General features: G+C 36.8%; 1 pseudogene; it reads right to left on the bottom strand.

Annotated features, from left to right (window-relative positions):
• Positions 1–7,578: 7,578 nt before the first annotated feature.
• On the bottom strand, positions 7,579–18,010 carry LOC120203860 (annotated as a pseudogene).
• Positions 18,011–27,160: the final 9,150 nt, after the last annotated feature.

Here is a 27,160-nt window from a genome sequence, read left to right as displayed (position 1 = left end):
CTAAGTCTTCTGATTATGAAAATTTATAAATGATCATCCAAGTTAATAAAAGTTCTAAATTGATTCTTTTTCGTAAAAAAAAAGTGATATGAGATTATGTAATTTAGTATATTAACAAGTTTAACTCTTAATTTTTATATTTTATATTAATTTGGTCTTATTTTTTAAAAACATTAACCCTCAATATTTTAATATTCTACCAATTTAATCCCTATTAATCAATTTTCATTCCATTTCATCATCATCTATCACTCAACCTTCCCACACAAAAAAAATCATTCTTGTTCATCCTCCAACGACAAATTTTCATCGACTTGTGAAAAATTATGTCGAAGCTTCATTCATTTCATCAATCGACACATCGATAAGAATTTGATCTAAAGCTATCAATAATGAAGAATCACGATACGTAGAAGATTCTAAAAAGAACAATGAATCGAGTGAAAAATAAGATAAAATTGACATAGAGGTTAAAAGTGGATTGATTTTGAGATAGTTTAAAAGGTAAGACATAAGAAGAATATATGAACAAGGTGAAATGAGGGGTCCAGTTTATTGGGAAATAAACCGAGTACGAGTAATTTTCTTATAACCAGATTAGTGAGAATGCGAAATAAAAGCGGAAAAATAATACCCGAAATTGATAACGGAGTTCAGGCAATTGTACTTACGTCTCCGGATTACTGCAGATCTTTTACTAAGAGAGAAAATTTACAGGTGTTTACAAAACACTCACTACTCACAAGAAAGCTCTCTAGTATTGGGAGAAAAAAATGATTTTTGGGATGGTTTTGAAGCTAAATGAGCTAGGGTATTTATAGTTGAAACTTAAAGACTTAATCTTATAAATACCCTAAAGCCTAGGGATTAATTGTGATTATCCCATTATCATTTTTCAACAAACATCTACCAAACTTTGAAAAACTATTTTTCAAAGAAACATTTACCAAACTTTGAAAACCATTTTCAAAGAAACATTTACCAAACTTTGAAAACCATTTTTTCAAAGTTGGTTACCAAACTTCAAAAACCATTTTAATACTTTCAACAATCTCCCACTTGAAGACTGATTTAATTTGTCTTCACACCTCGATCAATGCAACAACTTTTCTAGTCTTGTTACTCTAGCATGCCAACTGAAGTTGAACACAACTTCAGTTTGTCTGTAGTCACCGTCTTTGTCAACATGTCTGTCGGATTTTGAGCTCCACTGATCTTTTCAAGTTTCAAAATCCCATCTTCCAGAAGAGACTGGATAAAATGATATCGCAATTGTATGTGCTTTGTCTTGGAATGAAAAGACGGATTCTTTGCTAGATGTATAGCACTTTGACTGTCGCAATACAAGACATTGTTTTCTTGTTTCTTGCCTAACTCTTCCAAGAAACTTTAGAGCCAAACCATCTCCTTGCTGTCTTCCGTAACAGCGACATATTCTACTTCAGTTGTGGAGAGAGCAACTATCTTCTGTAGTTGAGAAACCCAACTCACTGCGGTTCCTCCTAGAGTATAGACATACCCTGTAGTGCTCCTTCTGATGTCAACATTTTCGGCTAAGTCAGCATCTATATAGCCTGTCAGTATCGTATCTCCACCTTTGAAACAAAGTGCTTTGTTTGTGGTACCCCTCAGATATCTGAGGATCCATTTGACTGCTTCCCAGTGTACCTTGCCCGGATTATTCATGTACCTGCTAACAGCTCCCACTGCTTGAGCAATATCTGGTCTGGTACAAACCATGGCATACATCAGACTTCCAATTGCTGAGGCATACGACACCTTCACCATGTGTGCACGTTCTTCCTCCATCTTTGGTGACTTTTCTTTGGAGAGTCTGAAATAAACACCTAAAGGTGTACTTACTGGTTTAGCATCTTGCATGTTGAACCTGGAGAGTACTTTGTTGATGTACTCAGCCTGTGATAATATCAAAGTCCCCGACTTTGTGTCTCTCTTGATCCTCATCCCAAGAATCTACTTTGTAGCGCCCAGATCCTTCATAGCAAACTGCTTTGACAATTTTTGCTTCAAGTTTATAATCTCTTGCATGTCTGAGCCTGCAACGAGCATGTCATCAACGTACAACAATAAAATAATGAAGCTATTATCGAACCTCTAGATGTAGCAACAATGATCAGCTTGGCATCTGGTAAAACCATTGCTACCCATGAAGCTATCAAACTTCTTGTACCACTGCCTAGGAGCTTGTTTTAAACCATACAAGCTCTTCTTCAACCTGCATACCAGGTTTTTCTTGCCTGTCTCTATGAAGCCTTATGGCTGCCTCATATAGATTTCTTTCTCCAAATCACCATGAAGGAAAGTTGTCTTCACATCTAACTGCTCAAGATGTAAATTCTCTTCGGTTACAATTTTTAACACCAGTCTAATTGTAGATAGCTTCACGACTGGAGAGAAAATTTCATTGTAGTCAATACCTTCTTTTTGCTGAAAGCCTTTGACAACCAATCTTGCTTTGTAGCGTTTGCTCCCATCATGCTCTTCTTTGATCCGGTAAATCCACTTGTTATGGAGTGCTTTCTTGCCTGGTGGTAATTCAGCTAATTCTCACGTCTGATTTGACATAAGCGAGTCCATCTCATCTTTCATGGAAGACTCCAACTTGACTGAATCCTCCACTTGCATTGCTTCATCATAGCACTTTGGTTCACCATTGTCAGTCAGTAACAAGTAGTGCAAAGAAGGAGAATACCGTTGGGTTGGTTTAGGAATTTTGGAGGAGCATCTCAGTTCTGGTGTGACTGGTTCTTCTTGAACTGCTTCAGGAGCAATCTGAATATCATTTCCAGAAATCTCCTCAAACTCAACAAATTCCTTTGTTTCAGCTTCGGTGTTGGAGCTACTTGATTCCATGGTTGACCTGTCTTTGTACATCACATTCTCATTGAAAATGACATCTCTGCTTCTAAAGATCTTCCGATTTTCATAGTCCCAAAATCGGTAACCGAACTCATCACCATCATAACCAAAAAAGACACATTTGTTGGACTTGGCATCAAGTTTACTTCTTTCAGCAGAATCTATGTGTACATAAGAAATATAACCAAACACTCTTAAGTGTGAAAGGTTTATTTCTTTCTTGCTCCAAACTTCCTCTGGTATTCTACCATCCAAAGGAACTGAGGGCCCACGGTTGATCAGGTAAGTTCCAGTGTTGATAGCTTCAGCCCATAGAAATTTGGGCAATCCGACATGTATCCTCAAGCTTCTAGCACGTTCATTCAGAGTTCTGTTCATACGCTCTACTACGCCATTATGTTGCGGTGTCATGGGAACTGTTGTCTCCATCTTGATCCCATTGTTTGCGCAAAAATCTCTGAATCTTCTATTTTTGTACTCTCCTCCATTGTCAGACCTCAACCGCTTAACTTTTAAACCAGTCTCATTTTCCACCATGTCCTTCCATTTTCTAAAGGTATCAAAGATTTCTGATTTCTTCTTCAGAAAATAAACCCACACCTTCCTTATAGAATCATCGATGAAGGTGACATAATATAATGAGCCTGCAAGAGATGGAACTGAAGATGGTCCCCATACATCAGTATGAACCAACTCTAACTTTTCAGTCTTGGGTGTCTTACCGATCTTTGCAAAACTGACTTTCTTTTGTTTGCCAAAGATGCAATCCTCGCATAGTCTGACATCTACACTCTTTAGATTCGGCAGCTTCCCTTTTGACAAAAGTGTCTTCATCCCTTTCTCGCTCATATGGCCAAGCCTTTGGTGCCATATGTTTGATTTTCCATCAGCATCTGCTACTGCAATGATATTCTCTAAATTTGAGGTTACATAGAGAGTACCGGTCTTCTTACCACGAGCAATGACGAGTGCTCCTTTGGTAATCTTCCATTCACAGCCTGAAAAGGTTGTGCTATATCCTTCTCCATCAAGTTGTCCTACAGAAATCAAATTTCTTTTGAGGCCAGGAATATGTCTCACTCTTTCAGCGTCCATGTGGTCTGGTTTGGCAACTTTAGTCGAATGTCTCCTCTTCCGACGATCTTCAAGGTTTCATCATCAGCTAGATGAACCTTCTCAAAATCACCACTGACATAGTTCTTCATGATTCCTCGGCATGGGGTGGAGTGGAAAGATGCCCCTGAATCTAAGATCCATGATTCAATCGGAGTGTTGACGCTTAGAATCATGGCATCACCTGTCTCCTCTGTCATGTTGGTAGATTCCTGTGCACCGGTATCTTTCTTCAGTGCTCGGCAGTCTCTTTTAAAGTGACCCTTCTTGCCACAATTATAACAGGTAAAATCTTTCTTTCCCGTTCTTGATTTTCCCCTTCTGGATTTGGAGCTGCCACGATTTGAATTTCTTTCTGAAGTTCTCCCTCTGGACTTCGTGTGCAAGGCTGAGGAGGTTGATGCTTTACCCGATTCTCTCCGTTGAATTTCTTCGCTCAGTACCAGATCCCAAACATCGTCGAATTTCAATTTACTATTTCCCGACGAGCTGCTAACTGCTGTAACAGTAGCATTCCAACTGTCTGGTAAAGATGATAAGAGAATTAAAGCTCGAACTTCATCATCGAATTCAATTTCCACTGAACTCAACTGGGTTGTGATTGTGTTGAGTTCATTTAGGTGTTGTGCCATCGATGCCCCTTCCGTCATCCGCAAATTGAATAATCGCCTCATCAAGTGCACTTTGTTTGAGGTTGATGGCTTCTCATACATACTGGAGAGAGCCGCCATAAGACCCGTCGTGGTCTTTTCCTTTGCTATGTTGAAAGCAACATTGCGGGATAACGTTAGTCGGATAACTCCGAGGGTTTGTCTGTCGAGAAGAGCCCAGTCTTTATTCTTCATGCCCTCTGGTTGCTTTCCTGAGAGAGGTTGATATAGATTTTTCTGGTACAAAAACTCTTCGATCTACATCTTCCAAAAGCCAAAGTCCGCACCATCGAACTTTTCAATTTTCACCTTCCGTTCGTCTGCAGCCATCGCTCCCACTCGAATCTGGTTTCGTTTGGATCGTTTCTGACAATTCTTGCGAACCACCGTGTATTAGAACACCTCCGTCGACAAACTCGTATCGCCGACAAAATTTTTACTATTCACAAAATTTACTATTCATGTGAATAGTAATAAATAGTAACCTCTCAAAAAAATTGACAAAATTCACAACCAAAAGCTTTGATGCCAGTTGTTGGGAAAAAAACCGAGTACGAGTAATTTCCCTATAACCAGATTAGTGAGAATGCGAAATAAAAGCGGAAAAATAATACCTGAAATTGATAACGGAGTTTAGGAAATTGTGCTTACGTCTCCGGACTGCTGCAGATCTTTTACTAAGAGAGAAAATTTACAGGTGTTTACAAACACTCACTACTCACAAGAAAGCTCTCTAGTATTTGGAGAAAGAAATGATTTTTGGGATGGTTTTGAAGCTAAATGAGCTAGGGTATTTATAGTTGAAACTTAAGGACTTAATCTTGTAAATACCCTAAAGCCTAGGGATTAATTGTGATTATCCCATTATCATTTTTCAACAAACATCTATCAAACTTTGAAAAACTATTTTTCAAATAAATATTTACCAAACTTTGAAAACCATTTTCAAAGAAACATTTACCAAACTTTGAAAACCATTTTTTCAAAGTTGGTTACCAAATTTCAAAAACCATTTTAATACTTTCAACACAGTTAGGATGTGAAGGGAGATACCAATTGTTTTGTTAGTAACATCATTGACATCGATATTGCATTAACATTGTGACTAAGTTGAAAGAAATATATAACAACCCTAATTTAATTGAGATGTTTTCAAATGATTCATTGATAGAAATTATCTAGAGATTAAAGAAAATAATATTACAAATAAAAATTTAATAATTTATATATGTTGGATCAATGATGTAAATGTCACAAGCCGCGGAGTTGGGCTCGAGACATTGGTGCAAGTGTTCGACAAAGAGGTTGAATATGGAGTATCGGACTTATCAATACCACCAGACTTGGCCTATCAGTTGGAGAATATTGTGGAGCCTGTTGGGCTTAAAGGTTCTGAGGGCGTGACATTAAGCTTGTTTGGATAGTACTATATAATCACCGATTATAATGGGTAGAAGTATTTTTTTCACTTTCACTATAGTTCTTTTCCTTAATTCCTTCACATGCTTCGGTTTTTCTTCGTATCTTGTCTGTGATGGTCTTTCTCACAATATCAAATAAGTATTATCTTTTTTTGTCGTAATCCATATTATTCTCTTATACATAAATAGTAATAAATACAAAATGTTATAAATAATATTCAAGTGGATGTTTCATCTTCCATACTCAAATGCATGGTAACTTAAGGTATTGTAACTTAAGGTGTAAATGTTATAACATATAATTCTAATAACTTATGTGTGTTTAAGCCTATAAAAGGATGTACCTACAAACTTGTAAGATATGCTTAATGAAAGATTATTATCTACTCATATAGTATTCTATATGTATGCTATAATTTTATAAGACGTTATCAACACAATTTTGCTTAGAATTTTTTACAAAAAAATTGAGTATCATCTCTATCTAATCTAAAAATATGATTACTTCTCAAATACAATCTGCGATAAATGGTGAAGATTTATGCTTAGCAGACAGTACAACTACTCATACTATACTTAAGCATAAGGAATATTTTTCTCATTTAACAATGCAACAAGCTAATGTTAGTACTATATCTGGAAGTACTAAAACCATAGAAGGCTACGGAAGAGCAAATATAGTATTGCCAAATGAAACTAAATTCCAAATTAACAATGCGTTATATTGTCCGAAGTCTCAAAGAAATTTATTAAGTTTTAAAGATATTTATCAGAATGGATATCATATTGAGACTATAAATGAAGGAGATGTTGAATATCTTTATATTACGTGTATAACTCAAGGCAATAAAATAATTTTAGAAAAATTATCGACACTCTCTTCTGAATTGTACTACACTAGAATTAGTACAATAGAAACACATGTTATTATAAACCAAAAGTTTGATGATACTTTTATTATTTGGCATGATCGGTTAGGTCATCTCAGTTCAATTATGATGCAAAGAATTATTGAAAATTCATGTGTTCTTTCATTAAAGAACCACCAAATTCTTCAAAATAATGCTTTTTCATGAAATGCTTGCTCTCAAGGAAATTAATTATTCGACCATCACTAGCTAAGATAGATTATGAATCTATTAATTTCTTAGAACGGATAGAAGATGATACATGTGGGCCCACTAGATGGTCACATGTATCCTTGCTATCAACCCGTAACATAGCGTTTGCAAGTTTACTTGCTCAACTAGTTAAATAACGAGCACATTTTTCAGATTTTCCTATAAAGAAAATCCGTCTTAATAATACCGGTGAATTTACTTCTCAAGCATTCAATGATAATTGTACGTCAAATGGAATAAGTGTTCAACATTTTGTAGCTCATGTTCATACACAGAATGGTCTTGCAGTCATTTATTAAACATTTTCAATTAATTGCAAGACCGTCACTAATGAAATCAAAACTTCCAATTTCTACTTGGGGTTATGCTATTTTACATGCAGCATAGTAAAAATGAATATGAATAAAAGGTGTTGAAAGCACCCTATTGTTCAATGATGTTCATGAATCCAGCACACAATGAAATGGGGTCTTATTTTAGAAGTCTTCTTATCTTCTGCAGTTCCCCTAATGGCTAATGCACAAGTTAAATACATAAATGGAGGAGAGAAAAACAAAGGTTTACAGCAATGAAATGCAGTTCATCAAGTCAACATCATCCAATAGTCTACACCGAGGTCTTCTCATAATGAGTGGACAAGTTATCTCTTGCTCTGCTTGTGTTCAATTTCACTATTTGTCTAATGAATTACCTTCGGATGTAGGATCATTTTTGTTCACTGTTTTCCGTACAAATTGACCTCAGATGCTGCGAGGTCGTTGTTCTGCTAGTTGTTTCCTGCTTTGGTACCACCGAACCTAAAATTAATGAGCTCCAATTGAATAATAAAAATGCTGCATCCTAACATAACTCTCCCAAACAATGATGCGTAGGAAACTGGAAGCAAGTGCTAGTGCCTTGAAGATTTTTAAGTCAAACTTCCAATATCTTGTTTATTAATAAACAGCTCAATCTAACTTACCTTCTTCCGGAAGCATCTTTCTTTCCTCTTCTGACAAAATTAGGTCGAGGCAACTTCCCTATGAGCAGACTTGCTCTGGTCTGCCTTATTCCCCTCCCACTCCCACTAGCATCACCACTTCCGCTTTTCCCAGCAATTCCATTGGCACTTTCCATGTTTGCGCCTAGAGTATTAACAGCTATGCCACTTCCATTTGGCCCATTGCTTCCATGGTTACTACCTGAGCCACTTCCATTGACACTTTAGTTGGCAGCATTTCCTTCAACAGGTCCACCCAACACATTGGACGACCCAGAATGAGGAGCATCTGCAGCCATTTTCTTCAAAGATAAATCATCATGTTCAGATGGCTGTTCCTGTTGTTGCCTACTGCGGGTAAGATGGTCATGGTTATCATAATGGTCTGGGGGATGATCCATTTGGAGCTCTTCATCTCTAGGTTGAGCTACTCCTGCTTTAGTAGTTACATCCACAGCCCTGCCTAAAACAACTTTCTGAGTAGCACTCGTAACATCATTTTTCATAGGCTGGAAAGTAGAGGATGGATGTGAAGATCCAACTCTCAATGATGCAGCTGACTTGTTCTTCAAAACAGCTGGCTTGGCGAAAGTATTATTAGTTGTGGAGCCCATATCAATGTTATCACTAGTAACATTTGAGCATTGATTAGGATATTCACTAGCCAAATGAGATCGAACATTGTAAACTGATTCTTTTCCTATCAGTTCTAAACTATTATCAAGCACAACGGGAACCTTATTTGAATTTGATGTGTTATACCTGCAGGCAACAGACATAACAGTCAAAACTATTCAGAGCTCAACAAATCTTTAAAGATAACTTCTATGTGATTCAGTTAATTGATGTTCATATTTGTTAGCCCTTCAGTCCTCTCCCTTCCTTTATAGCTTGAGAAGGCAGAAGAGTCTGAATGTCTCAAAACATTTCGCTCATCTTTAACTCCTCTAAGTCTCTTCAATCCGAGTTCAATAGATGATAGTTCCTTGGAATCATTGACGGTTTTATCATTGCTATCTGAGATCTTGGAAAGTTTGTTTGAAGCCTCGTAGTCTGCAATTTCCTTCTCCAGATCAGTAGTGTTGGAGGTGATGCAATTTTGAGTAGCAGCTTCAGGCTTCAGTTTGTAAGATGGACTTTCACTATTAAGGTCCTGCTTTCTTTTATCAATCTGTTCATTAAATTTACTGTAACCCACCTCAATTAGGTTAATTTGTTTTGTTCCAACTGTACTATTTAGTTGTAAATCTACATTCCTCAGCATGCCCATATTCCATGTCTTTACCCATTGCAACATTGTCTGAAATAGAAAGGATCAGGAAAAAGGAAAGAACGAAAAGTGATTCCATTTTCCTATTGAAGGAAAGAGGAGTGTTTTTTCTTCTTCTTCTTCTTTTTTACGAAAGATTTACCAAGCAAAATAAATGCTATGCTACACCTAAAAGTTCATATTTACCAAGCTGTTCATCTCGTTCTTGGCACTCCCTTGCTGCAGTCACTGGAACCCTTATGCTCCCAGATACTTCTGCATGGGAATGGATAACTTGGACACATGTACTATCAGGGTGCTCAGCAACTCAATCCCGGTGTGAGACTGTACGGGGGCTATCAACTTCTGCTGCTTGCTTTGTCCAAGAACTCTGCAAAAAGAGAATACACTAATAATTTTCCGGTACATACATGTAAAGGTTTCTAATTACTTATGCAATCTAATGATCCAAGGTTGATTAGGAATGTGACTTCTGATCATGCAGCCCTAAGATTGGAAGGCATAAAATAGATCGTGAAGACTGCCATACGTTTTCAGATTAAGGCTCAGTCAAGAGTGAAAAAATAATGAAGATATGAAAGTCTAAAAATGGATCTCTAGGTTGCATTTTGTCACTAAACCTAAATGTAAAGTCCATGTGCCTGTTCTGTTATACATGTATTAGCAGGAAATAATGTGACAAACTATTAACAAGTTGAAGGCTTTTCTTCAATAAACATGAGTGAGAAAGTTAGAGAGAGAGTGAGTGAGAAGTCGTTTGGAAGTGCTTCTTCAGACAAGAATAGCTCAGGGCCTGGAGGAGTTTTTTGGGTTGCTTTCGTGGACAACCTTAGTAGGAATGTGACTAGAAGCGCGTTATGGGATCGTTTTAGTCGTCAGAGCAAAGTGATTAAGGTGTTCATTCCGTTAGTGAATAAGAGATCAAATTATAAGTATTGTATGTTTGCTTTTGTACATTTTGCCAGCAGAGAAGACCTGCTTTATGCTACGGACAGGATGAACAATGTTTTTACTTGATGGGAGGAAGATTTCGGTATTGATTGCGAAGTATCAAAGGAAGAGTAACCAGAGGAGTTCGGTGCACAATAGAGTGGTGGGGGTTAGGGGTGATGGAACGGAGGAGTATAATGGAAGAAGTGCAAAAACTCAATTTAAAGATGGGGAGATAAGATCAGTATCCATAGCTGACGATGGAGGGAAGAGGAAGCAGATGAGCAGTTTCTATGATGGGAGATCATACAAGGATACGGTTGTGGGATTGGAATTAATGGAGAATCAAAGAGTGAGTAGGAATGGAGAGAAGAGGGAAGAGAAGAAGTCTTTGCAAGTATTTGTTCCTGTAGAGGATAGGACATGGCTGAGATCGTCATTAATAGGCATTTGTAAGCCAGTCTTTGAAGTTGATTTCGTGCAGAGGGCTCTAAGAACGGAAGGAATCAATGTCAAGGTGATTCGGTGGGGTTACGCAAAAGGCTCTTGTTTAGTAGTTTTCCAAACAATCGAAGAAAAAGTTGAAACAATGAAAGGAAAGTGGGAGACTTTATCCTTCTGGTTCGAAAGGTTGGAGCATGTTCTGGACGAGAATGGTATGCCACTAACGTACTGTGAAGTTTCCTTGATGGGGGTTCCTCTGAATTGCTGGTCAGACTCATTTTTTACAATGTTAGCTTCGAAATGGGGAAAGCTTGTGAAGATTAAGGATCATACACTTCATCGAGTGGATTGCACGGTGGCACATATGCTGTTAAGGGTGGAAAGTCCGTTTGATATTCCACCTCAGGTTACGGTTAACACTTTAGGTAGAGCGTTATGTATTAAGATAAAGGTGGATGGTAGTGATGATTTTTTCCCGGTTCTAGATGATGTAGACGACGGGGTTGGAACAGTGAATCAGGGGGAGGACAGCTCGTCGAACAGGAACCAAGAGGCGGAGGTAATTCGTCAGTATGGGCATACGGGTTTACAGGTGATGTCAGACCCTCAGAATAGTGTAGAAGAGTGGGGTAGGGATGTTTCAAATGTGGGTGGCATGTGTGTCATTGGGAGTGCGAGAGAAAAAATAGTTTTAAATAGTCTCAGGGATGCTAAGTTGTGTTCAGAGGAAACAATACCTGGTGGAGTTCCAAGTCAGAAAGGTGTGTCGGAAGTATGTATGGATGGGAGAGAAAGGAATCTAAACTTGGGGGTTCTCGCTTTGGGACTTGGAAATGTTGACCAAGATATTGGGTTATCGGTAAATATGGATTTGGCAGAAGCTAGTGGGAGGCCAGTTGTATGTGAGGAAACTTTAATACAAAGTGGGAAGCACGTGCGTTTGGAAGTGGAGGATTCAAACTTCTCGGCTGAGAATGCAGTTTTGGCCTTCACCGGAGATACTCAGATGAATGAGGAGATTGTTAATGAACGGGAAGATGATCTGATTCAGAGGATGTATGTTGGACAGAGTAGTGGGGTCAGGAATCATGTTTCCAAAAAAGTAAGCAAGGGAAACCAACAGTTGGGGGGTAAAAATGAGGTACAAAGGGATTCTGTTGTGAACCAAGGTGGGATCAGTTCTTTGTTACCTATGGTGGATAAAGGTAAATCAGTGGGAAATATGGGGATCTGTTTTAAAAACTCGGTCCAGTTTTTTTCTCGCCCAAGAGGCATTGCTAATCATAGGAAATTAAGGATTGCTTCAAGTAGGTCTGGAAGTGATTGCTCGGAGAGTGAATTCTCTGTTAGTTTTCACGAAAGAGTGTATACAAGGGTGGAAAGGGGTTTGGTCAGGGATGTTCTAGATCAGGACACGGCTAATTCAGAGTATCCTAAACTTGCAAATAGTGCTAGAATTGAAGCCGCGGCCACCAGGGAGGTTTGTGACATGTTGGGAGTTTCTTTTAAAGGGGGGCAACACGTTTTGGAAGAAGAAATTTTGAAGATGGAGTTGAAAGGCTCTTCTTTTTGAGGGATCTTGAGATTTTTTAATGTCAAATCTTAAAATTATTTCTTGGAATATAAGGGGTTTAGGGAAAAGGGAGAAAAGGAGAGCAGTGTTCAGATTGGTAAAACAATTAAAACCGACCGTTCTGCTCTTACAGGAGACGAAACTTTGTAATTGTGTGAATGGGTTATTGAGGAATTTAGGGGGTTTCCGTTTGAAGGGTGGCTCTTTTCAACCAGAAGAGGGGTCTGCAGGAGGCTTGTTGTGTTTGTGGAATGAGAATGTGTTTGAAGTGTCTAGTATTGTTAAACAGTTCAAGTTTGTGGCGTTATCAGGAAAATTCAAGGTGTCTAGTTTCGAGTGTGCAATTATAAACATTTATGGTCCGGCAGTTGAGGTTGAGAAAGAGGCGTTCTTTTCGGAACTGCTGAGTTTTGTTCAAAGCATTAATGTGCCTATATGCATCGGGGGAGACTTCAATGCATATCTTGCTCAAGACGAGAAATGCGGAGTTTCTCAGAACTAGCATTCAATGGAGCTGTTCAGGTTTTTTGTGCAGCAATCTAATCTTATTGATCTTCCTCTTTTAGGAGGCAGCTTTACTTGGTGTAGCAATAGGGAAGTTTCAACTTGGGTTAGACTTGATCGGTTTTTAGTCAGTGGTTGTTTCTTACGTGGCTTTCCAAAACTGGTACAAAGAATGCTTCCTAAGTCACTCTCGGATCATAACCCGGTGCTGTTGGATGAAGACTGCATTAATTAGGGCCCTAAACCTTTTAGGTTCTTTAACTACAAGTTAGAGGAAGAGGGTTTTGTTGACGCTCTTCAGAAGTCTATTGCAGAGTGTAGTATGATCAGAGGGAGAAGGGGAATTTTTAGTATTTTACAAGGTACGAAACATATGATTAGGAGGTGGCCTAATAGAAGTCATTTGGGAATTTCAGAAGCAATTACAGACGTTGAAAGTAGAATTAATAAGTTGGAATTGAAGGCCCAAGTCTCAGGGTTCTCTTTGCTTGAATGGGATCAACTTTTGCTTTTCAGGAAGGAGATGTGGAGATTGCATAGGGTTGAAGAGAGTATTTGGTTCCAAAAGTCGAGGGTGAAATGGTTCAAAGATGGAGATAGAAATACTCGGTTTTTTCATTTATGTGCGTTGAACAGGAACAGAATTAACAATATTTCTACTTTGAAGGTGGCGGGTGAGGTGCTGACTGATCCCGAAAGAATTAAGTCCTTTGTTTCAGATTATTTCAAGAAATTTTATAATTTGAAGGATACACTGGAAGTCGAAGACATGCAATTTTCCTTTGCTAATCTTAGTGTGGATCAAAGGAACAACCTGGAAGTTAAGTTTTCTGAGCAGGAGGTTAGGGAAGCAATTTTTTCTTCGGACAGTGCCAAAGCACCTGGGCCGGATGGTTTCTCGATGGGGTTCTTTAAGAAATTCTGGCCTATTCTAAAGGAGAAAATTATGAGGTTTGCGGAGGACTTCTATGGTGGAAGGAGATGGGATCATGGGGTTAACCATTCTTTTATCACTTTGATCCCAAAGAAGAGTAATCTGGCTACCATCGAAGATTTCAAACCTATAAGTCTGGTGGGTAGTCTTTATAAAATAATCTCTAAAGTTCTATCTAAGAGACTAGTTTCAGTCATCAAGGATATTGTCAGTCCTTCCCAGTTTGCGTTTATTCCGGGGAGGCAGTTGTTAGATTGTGCCTTTCTTGCGAATGAAGGCATTAACTTTTGGAGAAAGCAAGGGTTGAGAGGGTTAGTTTTTAAAGTTGATTTTAAGCGAGCGTATGATTCTATAGAATGGCCGATTCTTCTAAGATTATTGAGGGTCATGGGATTTAGTGAGCGTTGGGTTTCATGGATAGAGTTGTGTCTTTCTTCGGCTTAAATCTCGGTTCTGTTGAATGGCTCTCCAACAGAGGAATTTTCCATGGCTAAAGGACTTCGACAAGGATGCAATTTATCTCCTCTTTTGTTCAATATTGTTGGAGAACTCCTGAACCTTATGTTGATTAAAGCCTCCAAGTTGGGTCTCTTCCAAGGGTTTTCGATTGGGAGTACTGACCAATTCATTCTAACACACCTTCAGTTTGCCGATGATCTAATCCTGTTCTGTCGAGATTCTGTCACTCAAATTTTAAATATTAGGAGAGTTCTGAGGATCTTCAGTTTAATGACGGGGCTACACCTGAATCTTTCAAAAAGCCATCTTTATGGCATTAATTTGGACAATGTCATCTTAAATGATTGGGCTGCAAGGGCTGGTTGTGCGGTAGGTTCTTTTCCCTCGGTGTACCTAGGCCTTCCGCTAGGTGCCAAGAGTAATTTGGAGGCCATTTGGGATCCGGTCATTCAGAAATTCCATTCGAAATTATCTGGTTGGAAAGCTTCTGCTTTGTCTATGGCGGGTAGAGTGGTGCTGCTTAAGTCGGTTCTGTCCTCGCTCCCAATTTTCTTTCTATCTCTGTTCAAAATGCCGTTTAAGGTGAATAAGAGGATTCAGACTATAATGGGGCTAGTGGGTGGAATTGGAGGTATTTTGAAGGACTCAAGTTGTAATGTCTTGGGGTCTTTTTCTATTAGTGTTGGCCTTTGTCTTCCCCCTTTGGCAGAGTTAAAAGCAATAGAAAAAGGCATTGATTACTTTCTCGCATCAACATGGGCTAAGGTGGGAAGATTGTTCGTTGAGAGTGATTGTAAAGTCGCTGTGGATTGGATTATGTGGCAGGCTACAGCCCCTCCTTTCTTTTCTTCTTTGGTTGGGAAAATTGTTTCTATTATTTCGGAAAGGGGGTTTATTGTTAGGTACATTCCTAGAAGTTGCAATTGGGAGGCAGATTCTCTGGCTAAACAAGGGATTGGGTGATGTTTTGTGTGTGCTCTGCCTCTATGTAGTTGGTGCTGGTAGTCTGTTTTTAGGAGGGTGTGTTAAGTGTTTCGTTATGGTCTTTGTATGAGTTTTGTTCTATTAATAAATCGAGGCACTCTTTTCCCCCTTCCGCTGATTATGGAACACTATTTTGGTGGTCCGTTAATCATGAGGGGGGTTTTTAATGAGACCTCACATTCCTATCAAAAAAAAAGTCTGAAGATAAAAAAATTATTAGCTATCTCTTAATATAATAACAATCTTTCAAGCATGGGTATGGTCTACTAAATAACTTTTATAAGAATACACAGTTCTCCCAATACATACATATTTCTAAGCAAAGGTTAAGATAGGCAGAGGTTATTCGTTAGCTCAATGACTTCTAGCTGCAAATCAGAACTCATTTTACGCTATGGTGGTTTCAGTGAAAATTGAGTCTTTACATTTAACTTGAATGAAAGTTTAATCCCATTACAATCAAAGATTCATAAACATGATATCTTTAAATATTACAAATCAATGCATACTAAATAGAAGGATTACCCTCACGGCAATATGACATAAATCAATGAATGAGTATCAGTTTCAGAAATCAAGTTGCAAATTATAGTTCAATGGAAGATTTCTACACTGCAATGCCTAAACATCTCTACTAGTTACTAACCTCATAAAAATATTCTGCAACCTAAGGGCAAACTTATAATACCTGAGTACCACTCTCCCATCATCACTGCCATCCCCAACATTTAGATCGATGCTCCTGTCATCGTCCTCATAATTGTTGCCAGAGTTGTCAGATTTCTCAACATTTTTTGATTTCACAGAATTTTTAGTTTGTGTTCCACTCTCACTCCCACTACCACTAGACTGTGGGAGCAAAAAAGTTAATCATTCAGCAAAGAAAACAATCAAAGAATAAAATATAATTCTATTATTCTTATCTCTCTCTCTCTCTCTTTATTTTTTTTTATAAATAATCAGTTCTCTCTTCTTCTCCTTATTTATCTTTTGCATTTTCCCCTTTACAGATGTATGGATGGAGTACAAGAACATAATAACAAAGGTATATAAGTAGAAGTTATCCCAATTAACACCAGTCCTATAACATTACCTTCTTCATACAACTGAAAATTTCCAGTTTCAAATATTTTTATATACTGCTTGAAAATGAAACAGGAAACAATAAGAAAAGCTGGCTAGTACATAGGTTTCCAATCTCTAGTAATCACAGACCGTCTAAATCTGAAGTATAAGTTAACAACTCACACTATGGCATCTCCTCCACACATGCTGCCAAAGGTTCTTAAGTTCATTCTTTCGAATAGGCTTCACTAAAAAGTCAACAGCACCTTTCGACAAACATTTAAAGACTACATTCATCGAATCATGAGATGACATCACTGCATGCAGATCTCATCAAAATTAGTAGCTGAAAGTATCTACTCGAGAGATCTCAAAGTGAAAGCAAGAATAAGAAATTCCAGAACAATTAACAAAAAGCAGCAAAAACCGGAGAACATACTGATCACAGGAATGTTTTTACGTGTTTTGTAGTTCACAATCTTGCTCAAAAGAACAATGACAGGTAAACCAGGGATAACCACCTCAGTCAACACAAGATCAATATGATTGGTCAAATCTTCTAGTATCTTCCAAGCTTGTAGTAACCCATTTGAAGCTTCAATAACTGAGAATAAAAAGTTAGTGTTTCAGTTGGCATAGGCACATAAGCTCCTATAACTGATCGGATAATTGATGAGAATTCTGGAATAGCATGCCTCTCATATAAAAGGAAATGAAGAGAGAACTTAATATGAAATAGCTGATAAGATATAAATAGGCATCATAAAATTTCATCGACAAAATCTAACCAAATATCCAATATATGAAGCTATGAACCGATAAAATGCAAAATACAAATAAGAAAAATTCTGGCCACAAGTGCTATTGCAAGCTGGATTAGGCTTAGCTTAATTTGATTTCTCAACAGGAAAAATACAAAACTAGTAATATTTTCAAGTTTTGTAGTTAGAGAGGCTAATTATCAAATCAATCTAGTTGAGAAATCAGCTTCCATTCTGCGTGGCATGAAATATCTGAAGGTTGCAAGCATGAGAAATTTTATTATTTATACAATAACCTCCAAACCTTGATAAAGGTGTGCCAGGATTTTTGTATCTATTCAGCCGAAGAAAAACAGTAGAGCAAAATTGTTTAGTTTTACTATCCTGGAAAGACTTGAATCACTAACCTTCATAACTACAATTGTGCAGAAGTGCGGTGACAACATGACGAGTAGAATCATCATTTTCTACTAGCAGAACAGTAACCATTCTTACATGCAAAAACCTCTCCCAACAACACATTGCATTTTGAGGCTGTTGCTGTAGTATTGACAACACAACAGGGGCCCGAATTAACCGAACAGCCCCCAAATGACCATCTTTTACATTTTGTGCTGTCTCGTTAACTTTCAGGTCATCTCCTTTCAGTGTCACATGTTCCTCAGTCACAGCAACTTAAAAAATTATCTTGTTATTGTAAACACTATATTTCGTCCGGACTACATTTGGGTCTATTTACAAATGAACCATAATTAAACCCAATCCCAGGAGCCCAGAACAATGTAGGCCCACGTGTGAGGACCCAAACAAGTTAGGGTTTCCTCACAAGCCCCCACCAGTCGCCTCCACCAAATGTGGATCTTCAGCTTCCACGCGTGTCGTCGCCGGCGAGATTCACGCCGATCACCAAATCAAGACCCATGATCCTATTGCATGCATGCCCGACTGCCCAGCTCAGGCGTTGTTCCCGCCGAAAAGCTTCTTTCCTCTCTTGGTCATGCAACAAAAAAGCAAGGAAAACAAATTGCTTTTTTTCTCTTTTCGTGTAAACGAAAACTAGGTATAAACCCCCATCGAAACAGTGTAAAAAACCGACCTTGGAATCATTCAAAAGTCAATACACAACAAAAAAATATCCAAAAGAGCTTTTAGTAACTCGTCTTTCAAAGGTATATTTTCGAAAGTCTTCTTATCTTTTTATATTTTTTATTTTCGAAATGAAACAAAATAAGAAAAAAGGTTAGATTGTTTTTACCTCTGTGATTAGGGGTACCCGCCGAAGTCGAAAAGTCATCGCCTTTGGAAACTTTGGTCGCCGGAAAATTGAATAGCGAGGGAGTTCGGTCATTCTAGGGGCGTTTGAGTTAAGAGTAAGAAGAAAGTTGAAGCCTTTATTGTATCTAGGTTAGTTTTGAAGTTGGTCGGCCACCGGTGGTGGTGGTCGAGAGGCGAAAAGGCCGTCGTTCAACGGTGGTGCTCGGGTTTTGGGGTTCGCTCAAGAAAAAATGATAGGATTTTTGGGTTCATTTTGGGATCTTTGGGGTTCGATTATGGTTAGGCCAGGAAAGATGAAGGTTATGAGGTCGTCGGAGTGTGGTTTGCCCACCGATCTACGGTGGTCGACGTCTTTTTTGTGGCTTTGATGTTTCGGCAGATGAGAAAATGAGAGTGAAAGGAGAGATAGGGAGAGAAGATGATATTTAGTGGCTAGGGTTTGATTTTTCCCCAAAATAGCTAAAATAGGGTATTTATAAGCCACAATTTGAGAAAATCACTCTTAAGTCTTCTCAGTCTTGCTGTGTTTTATATTTCGATCATTAAACATTTGCGTAAAATCAAGCTTAAATCCTCCTACATTTAGCGCGTTTTTACAAAATGACCACCAAATCTCTATCAAAAATTGTGTTAAACCCCTCTAATATTACATTTCAGTCTCCGAATCCCTACGTTTTATTTATTTCATTTTCGATACTCCAGTTTCATTAATTTCAACTTAGTCACTAATCAATTATATTTCATGTTTTATTTATTTTGATTTCTACTATTTATTTTTATTCATTTTATTTTAGTTACTAACTTGTTAACATTCTAATATTTATTTTATTGTTCAAACTAACATACTAACTTTTATTTATTTGTTCTTATTAATATACTAACTTTTTATTTTTACTGTTATTAATAACTTACTAACTCTTTATTCTATTGCACAAACAACCCCTAACTTTTAGATTTATGCAATTTATTTATGTTTTTTTATTTTATTTATTTTTCCAGCATTTTAAATTTCAGTGCCTTATTTTTCTACCCTTTAATTTCCTACATTTTATTTCAATCCTTTTAATTTTCAATATTTATATTCAAGCATTTTAACTTACCCTTCATTTTATTTTAGCCACTGATCTTGCTTGTGGTATATTTACATCCAATGCCTATACTTTTCACTATTTACGTTTCAACCTTATTTATTTATCCTCTTATTTGGCTAGTATTTTTAATCTTGGTTGTTGGTTTATAAAGTTTACATGTTGGTCCCTTGTTTATGCTTGTAGGCTACCGAGGTTTGACTCGTATTTTATATTCGAAATCGAACTTAATTAGTTATCTTTAATATCTCTACCTTTTTATGCACACTTCTATATTGTTTTAGGTTTTGAAGTTTTACACTTCTATATTGATCGAAATCGTATTTTTTATGTTGAGATTTTGAAGTTTTAGGTTTGAGATTTGGGTAAAAAATGATATTATTTTAGTATGAGTTAAAAGATATTTATTTATGAATTATAAATTTTAATTAAATATATACCATTTATTTATTTAAATCTAATAACTTTAAATTAGAGTAAAAACTTACTAGTTTTACATAGTGGAAGCAGATCCTGACTCATATATATAAGGGTTAGGATCGACTTATAGTTTGTAAAACTCTTTTACTTTTACACTTTTTTAAGATGATTAGATTGAGGGAAATCAAAGGCTGAAATTAACTTTTTATTTTTTTTCTAGTGAATATCTTCTCATTTTTTACTTTTAATCTCAGTCTTTAATTTCTCTCATCTAATAATTCTAAAAAGTGTAAAACTATAAGAGTTATATACAATGTAATTGAATCTTGCCATTACATATATATATATATATATGGTTAAGATTACAAATGTGTGTATTTACATTATCCACCTCTTTTTCTACTCATAAAATCTTATTATTTTTAACTTTTAATCTCATTATCCATTTACATTCATATAATGATCTTAAATCAATATAAACTTAAAGAGTTTAATAAAAGCTAATGTCGATATGTTTCCAATGAAACAAACACTAAATTCATATTCGAGGTCAAAATCAATTAATTAAAAATTTTAGGGATAAATGATCATCGATGATGACTATTTTCGATAACCAATGATGATGAACACTGACTGGCAAAGACTTTAATTGAATATATAGGTCAAAATTATATTTTATTGAAAGTCCAAGAGTCAAATTACTATTTTTAATCGATAACTAAATAAGACAAAATGAAAAGAAGTCATTAGTAAAATTTACTTTAAATTTTATCTCAACCTCTCAAGATAAAATTTTTGGCTATAAGACAGTGTAAGATGTTAATAGAGTTGATGCATAATATAGTTAGATCATAAAACAATGGGAGGATCTCAAAATTGAATGACGACATCTTGGACCTGTCAAGAGCGTATGGTTGATACTGGTGGAAGTACAAACTATCAAGATGAATTTTAACTGATCTCGACTTAATTTTGTAAGTTGTGCGGGAAACCCTGTGATGAGTGTTCAGAATCATCAATCTTTGCTCGTTATTTCTTCGGTTTTATGGAATTATTGCTACTAAATTGGTGGTGTTATGCTTGATTTCGTGCAAGTCTTTACTTTCCAGAATTAGTGACAAAATGGGCGCATTCTGTATTTTTTTATTATTTGGTCTTGGTTGGAGACATGGGCACGACTCTGGGCACGACGCGGGTTGACGTGGCGGTTTCTAGAAGGTCCAGTTAGCGACGGTTTCTACAAGACTTTCTCCGTACGCTTTCTAGAAGATGGACGAGTAAAGTTGTATTATGAGACTAGTTTAAGTTTGAATTTAAATTTGAAAAACAGTTATCATAGGATTATTTTATTTTATTTTATTTTCTTATTTATCCTTAGGCTTTGAGAGGCTATAAATATCACTTGGGGTAAGCCTAAACTCATCACTCAAATTACAATATTCTTTTCTATCTAGTTTTATAAAAGCTTTCTCCTTTTTACTTTTCAAGTTCTTTTCATTTTTCTTTATTTTCAAGTTTTGTTTTTAAAATGCTAAGTATGACTTTTATCATGCTTAGCTAAATTTTTCATAAGCCGAGAGCTGACGCGATGACTCAATTCCAACGGGAGAATTGAAACAGACCCTTAATATCTTCATAATATCTCTCTCAATCTCTGCGCTTATTTTTCAAAATCAAAACAGTTTTCAAAATCAAAGATCGACTTTGGTCAAGAGGTTGTTGCGATTAAATGTGTGGGAGGAAGATTCGGCTTATAGAAAGCAAATTCGACTTCCTGGGAACACACTTGGCGAGATGGCTTCAACAAGAGGGAATTGAGATCGAAATTGATGTTTATTGAAGCAACAATCGGAGTCGGTCAGCACGAACTTAAACGGTAATTTATCTACAACAATTGATGTTGATAGAATCAATTCTCGAAGCCGGAATCAAAGGTTGCCTTGGGTATTGGGTACACAATATAGAGTCATGGGGATAGCCCTTGTAGACAAAGTAACCGACGTGAATCCCGAAAAGAAAATCTTATTAGATGATCTAAAGGAAATTGAGTCAAAGCGAAGCTTGAGGCTATTTTTACCGTATTTATTCACAAACTTTATTCTCTTATTTTTTTATTTAAATTGCTTTTATTTATTTTTACCATTTTAATTTCATTTTACCAAACCCCTCATTTTACTATTTTTCACCTGGTTAAAACCATTCAAACATTAATTTGTGATTTTCTAAGTCCTTGTGGATTCGACCCTTACTTCTCTATACTGTGAAATTTCCTTATTTATTAACCGAGAAGAAGGAATTTATTTTGACATCGAAAACAATAGTTGTCACCCTGTAGCATGCTCATTAGCCCACTTAGGCCTTGGTCATACTATCAAGCTGTGCATGGGGCTGACACTGCTAGTGTGTGTGTGTGCACGTGGGCGCACATGAGCCAAAGTGTGAATACTAAACAATGGCTTGTATAATGTATATCTATTGGGCAATCACGTGTGCGTGAGCATGCACGTGTGTGTATCAGTGGGTGTGTACATGCATGTGCGAGTGTATAAATACAATGAAATGTATATAATATATCTATGGGGGCGATCTATCTTTGGACTGTTGAAACTATTGCAGTCAAGAGCTGGCTAGTCACCCCAGTTTGATTTATGCAGCTGCAATAACATACTGCCCGGGTAATACTAGACCCAGTCAGTTCGGCTAGCTGCAAGGATATATCAAAGTCACATTTGGACTAACCTCAATATACATGACGCAATTCAGCTTGCTAATCATAAGAGATCAAGAATCAAGGATAATCAATGAAGCTGCACTTATATCACAACTATTATTTGCAGCAACAAATATAGTTTTACACAATGATTTGCCATTGTGGAAGTATTATTTCTGAAAGCTGTTATTGGATATGTAAATCTCTCACAAAACCTTCCCTTTGTATCTTCTCAAATTACGATACAACAGAATTTCCTTGTACACAATTAATATAATAGTTCGACTACGCAAAAGTTTTGAAGCATTTATTTGCAAAAAAAAAAATACAAATTCTTTCTCTTGTGAATGCAAAATTGATAAGATGCTACTCCAGTAACACCCTAGACTAATACGACACACAGTCGACCAATCAGAGTGCTACACGAAACTACCGGAGTGGTTAACCAACTTCTTACTCATTCTTATACTTTAAAACGGCTATTTTAAAATCCATTTTCATACATAAACATCCATAAAATATAAATAAAACATTACATTGGGGATCCAAAAATAAAATATTTACATTTCAAAAGTAATACAAACCACTTTACTGAATCTACGACTCAATTGGACAACAATGTTTACAAATATATATTCCCTTTAAAAACCCTGAGGCGTACTCTAACCTACACTGGTCTGATCTGGACCTTGGTCATTTTACAGCTCCTCTACTGCTCCTAATATGCATAAGGAAACAAATTTCAAATATTAAGCTAACTAGTTTAGTGTCACACTAACAATTAAATCATACAAATTGTACAACACTGAAAGACTCAAGCTGTCCAGTCTACTGCTCTGCTCTAGCGAGTATACTCGTATACTCACTCTCTATTCTATGATAGACATCATGGTGCGGCTGAGGGTTCTGCATCTCGGAGCTCACAAACCCCTATAGTCTACCGAGAATGTGACCTCCGGAATCTCTGCATCGAATACCACACTCTTGACTAGCCCACTTTTTGAGTGTTAGACCTTGCGCCCAAACTAGTCAGCTTAAAGTGTCTGACGCACTCCCTAAGGATATATCCGAACTGAATCTATACTTTCGACATTGTTAGCTTTTCTAGAGGGACTTGGGTGTCCTAGTCGTTTCCAGAGCATTCAAATAAGGCTAGCCTTATTTGATCATACTTATTCTCATTTCTACATTTGAATCAATCATTAATAATATTCTCACTTGTAGTCTTGTTTATAGGTAATAAAGGCTTTTGGGAAACCTCATTGCTTATATAATTCCTTTTTCTTTAAAGCCCCAAAACATTACCTTAGTATCGATACTAGTCTTATAGTATCGATACTCTTACTTCAGTATCGATACCCAACCCATGGTATTGATACCACCACTCTAAAATATCTTGAAAAGAAAGGGAGTATCGATACTCATGTGGGAGTATCGATATTGAGACCTTGGGTATCAATACTCCCTAGAGTATCAACACCAAAATAGTATTCTGAAATTTCGGTCTCGATACCATACCCTCAGTATTGATACTCCTACAAAAGTATTGATACTACCCTTTAAAACTCTTGGTTCTAAGTTTCCTTGAAAAACAATATTGATACCAACCCATAAAAATGCCCTATTTAGGCCCGAACCTCGCTCTTTTACTCCCTAAAGTCCCTACCTTAAGGTTTTCCAATTAGTTATTAAGTCTTATGTGATTATAGGGGTCATAAATAAGACTTAGAAACATGTTAAAACATCCTTATGAAAAATCTACCATGGAAATCTACTCAACATGCTTCAAACTTAACTTTCTAGCTAAAACTCATTTCTAATGATCTACAACTTGTATAAGGAAGCTGTGAGTGTGTTACTTGACTTTCTTGGACGCTAGAACTCCTGTTGAATCAACTGGGATTCACTATCTCCTCACCTCTAGCCTTTGAACTTTCACCCACCTCCTTAGCTAATCAAAGCAAGATAAGGAGATTACTAACTTGTTTAGGGCTTGGGAATGAGGTTAAAAACAATCTAACAACCTAATTTTACTAAAAACAAGCTTGGATTTATATTTTTAAGTTGGAAATATATTAGTGGACCATACAACCTAGGGGATGTAATCTATGTTCATCGAGTCAGAATAGATAATGGGCCAAAAATATGCACTATTGTTTTTTTAATAATTTAGGGGTTGAGAATTGAGAAATTAAACACCAGCGGTGTTGCCAGTGGATCAACCGGTTTAGGAAGCTATAAACCAATAGATTAGCACCCTTGTGCACCTTCCAGGGGCGAATGTATGTGGCTCCTTATTTAGGGAAGCACTGCGCACTCATTATTTAAAAAAATGTTTAATTTAATTTAATTTATTAATAAAAATAGAAAAAAAAATAAAAAAAATTTGCATACCCAAATTTTTTAGAATATGAACATTAAAATTTTGGACCCCCATTTTTTAATTTATAGATTCGCCACTGACGCCTTCGCCCATGGAAACTATGGTGTGAGTACTTGGAGGAAGTTGGTCAAAATTGTTATTAATAAATGATCTTTTAAGTAAAATAGGGTTAATATAAGTGGTAGTAGTTTTTTTCTACAAGCAATGATTAAATTAGGGTAAACTTTCATAACATCATTAAATTATAGAAAAAATTAATATTAAAATAATTTTTGAAATGATTCTTTCAATATAAAATTTGATAAAGGGTAAAGAGTGTTAAAGTCAATGGTGGCGCCAACAATTGTTGAAACTAAAGCAAATTTTTCGGTGGCTTTAAATGCACCGAAAAAAATGGGTCAAAAAGGTGGGGCAAAAATGAGGGCACCGAACGATGCATTTATTTTTTTGTTGAAAAATGGTAAATGGCATAATTGCATTTAGTCATTGTAATTTAGGGTATTTATAAGATTAGTCCTTAAGGTTCAACTATAAATACCCTATCCCATTTAGCTTCAAAATCATCCCAAAATCATTTTTTTTTTCTCCCAATACTAAAGAGTTTCTTGTGAGTAGTGAGTGTTTTGTAAACACCTGTAAATTTTCTCTCTTAGTAAAAGATCTGCAGCAGTCTGGAGACGTAAGCACAATTGGTTGAACTCCGTTATCAATTTCGGGTATTATTTTTCCACTTTTATTTCGCATTCTCACAAATCTAGTTATAGGGAAATTACTTGTTTACTGGTATATTTCCCAACAACTGGTATCAGAGTTTTTGGTTATGAATTTAATCAATTTTTTGTGAGGTTACTATTCATTATTGTTCACGTGAATAGTGAATTTTGTGAATAGTAAAAATTTTGTCGGCGATACGAATTTGTCGACGGAGGTATTCTAATACACGGTGGTTCGCAAGAATCGTCATAAACGATCCAAACGAAGCCAGATTCGAGTGGGAGTGATGACTGCAGACGAAGGGAATGTGAAAATTGAGAAGTTCGATGGTACAAACTTTAGCTTTTGGAAGATGTAGATTGGAGATTTTTTGTACCAGAAAAATTTATATCAACCTCTCTCAGGAAAGCAACCAGAGGGCATGAAGAATGAAGACCGGGCTCTTTTCGACAGACAAGCCCTCGGAGTTATCCGACTAACGTTGTCCCGAAATGTTGCGTTCAATATAGCAAAGAAAAAGACCAAGGCCGATCTTATGACGACTCTCTCCAGTATGTATGAGAAGCCATCAACCTCAAACAAAGTTCATTTGATGAGGCGATTATTCAATTTGAGGATGGCGGAAGGGGCATCAGTGGCTCAACACCTAAATGAACTCAATATTATCACAACCCAGTTAAGTTCCGTGGAAACTGAGTTCGATGATGAAGTTCGAGCTTTAATTCTCTTATCATCTCTACTAGACAGATGGAATGCTACTGTTACAACAGTCAGTAGCTCGTCGGGAAATAGTAAATTGAAATTAGATGATGTTCGGGATCTGGTATTGAGCGAAGAAATTCGACGGAGAGAATCGAGTGAAGCAACAACCTCCTCAGCCTTGCACACGGAGTCCAGAGGGAGAACTTCAGAAAGAAATTCAAATTATGGCAGATCCAAATCCAGAAGAGGAAAATTAAGAACGGGAAAGAAAGATTATACATGTTATAATTGTGGCAAGAAGGGTCACTTTAAAAGAGACTGTCGAGCACTGAAGAAAGATACCGGCACACAGGAATCTGCCAACATGACAGAGGAGACAAGTGATGCTATGATTCTAAGCGTCAACAGTCCGATTGAATCATGGATCTTGGATTTAGGGGAATCTTTCCACTCTACCCCATGCCAAGAAATCATGGAGAACTATGTCAGTGGTATTTTGGGAGGGTTCATCTAGCTGATGATGAAACCTTGAAGATCGTTGGAAAATGAGACATCCGATTAAAGTTACCAAACCAGACCACCTGGACGCTGAAGGGAGTGAGACATATTCTTGGCCTCAAAAGAAATTTGATTTCTGTAGGACAGCTTGATGGAGAAGGATATAGCACAACCTTTTCAGGCTGTGAATAAATATTACCAAAGGAGCACTAGTCATTTCTCGTGGTAAGAAGACTGGTACTCTCTATGTAACATCAAATTTAGAGAATATCATTGCTACAG

Source organism: Hibiscus syriacus, unplaced genomic scaffold, assembly GCF_006381635.1.
Source record: "Hibiscus syriacus cultivar Baekdansim isolate YM2019G1 unplaced genomic scaffold, ASM638163v2 tig00010417_pilon, whole genome shotgun sequence".
NCBI classification, from domain to species: Eukaryota; Viridiplantae; Streptophyta; class Magnoliopsida; order Malvales; family Malvaceae; genus Hibiscus; species Hibiscus syriacus.
This window is presented reverse-complemented; position numbering and strand designations above follow the sequence as displayed.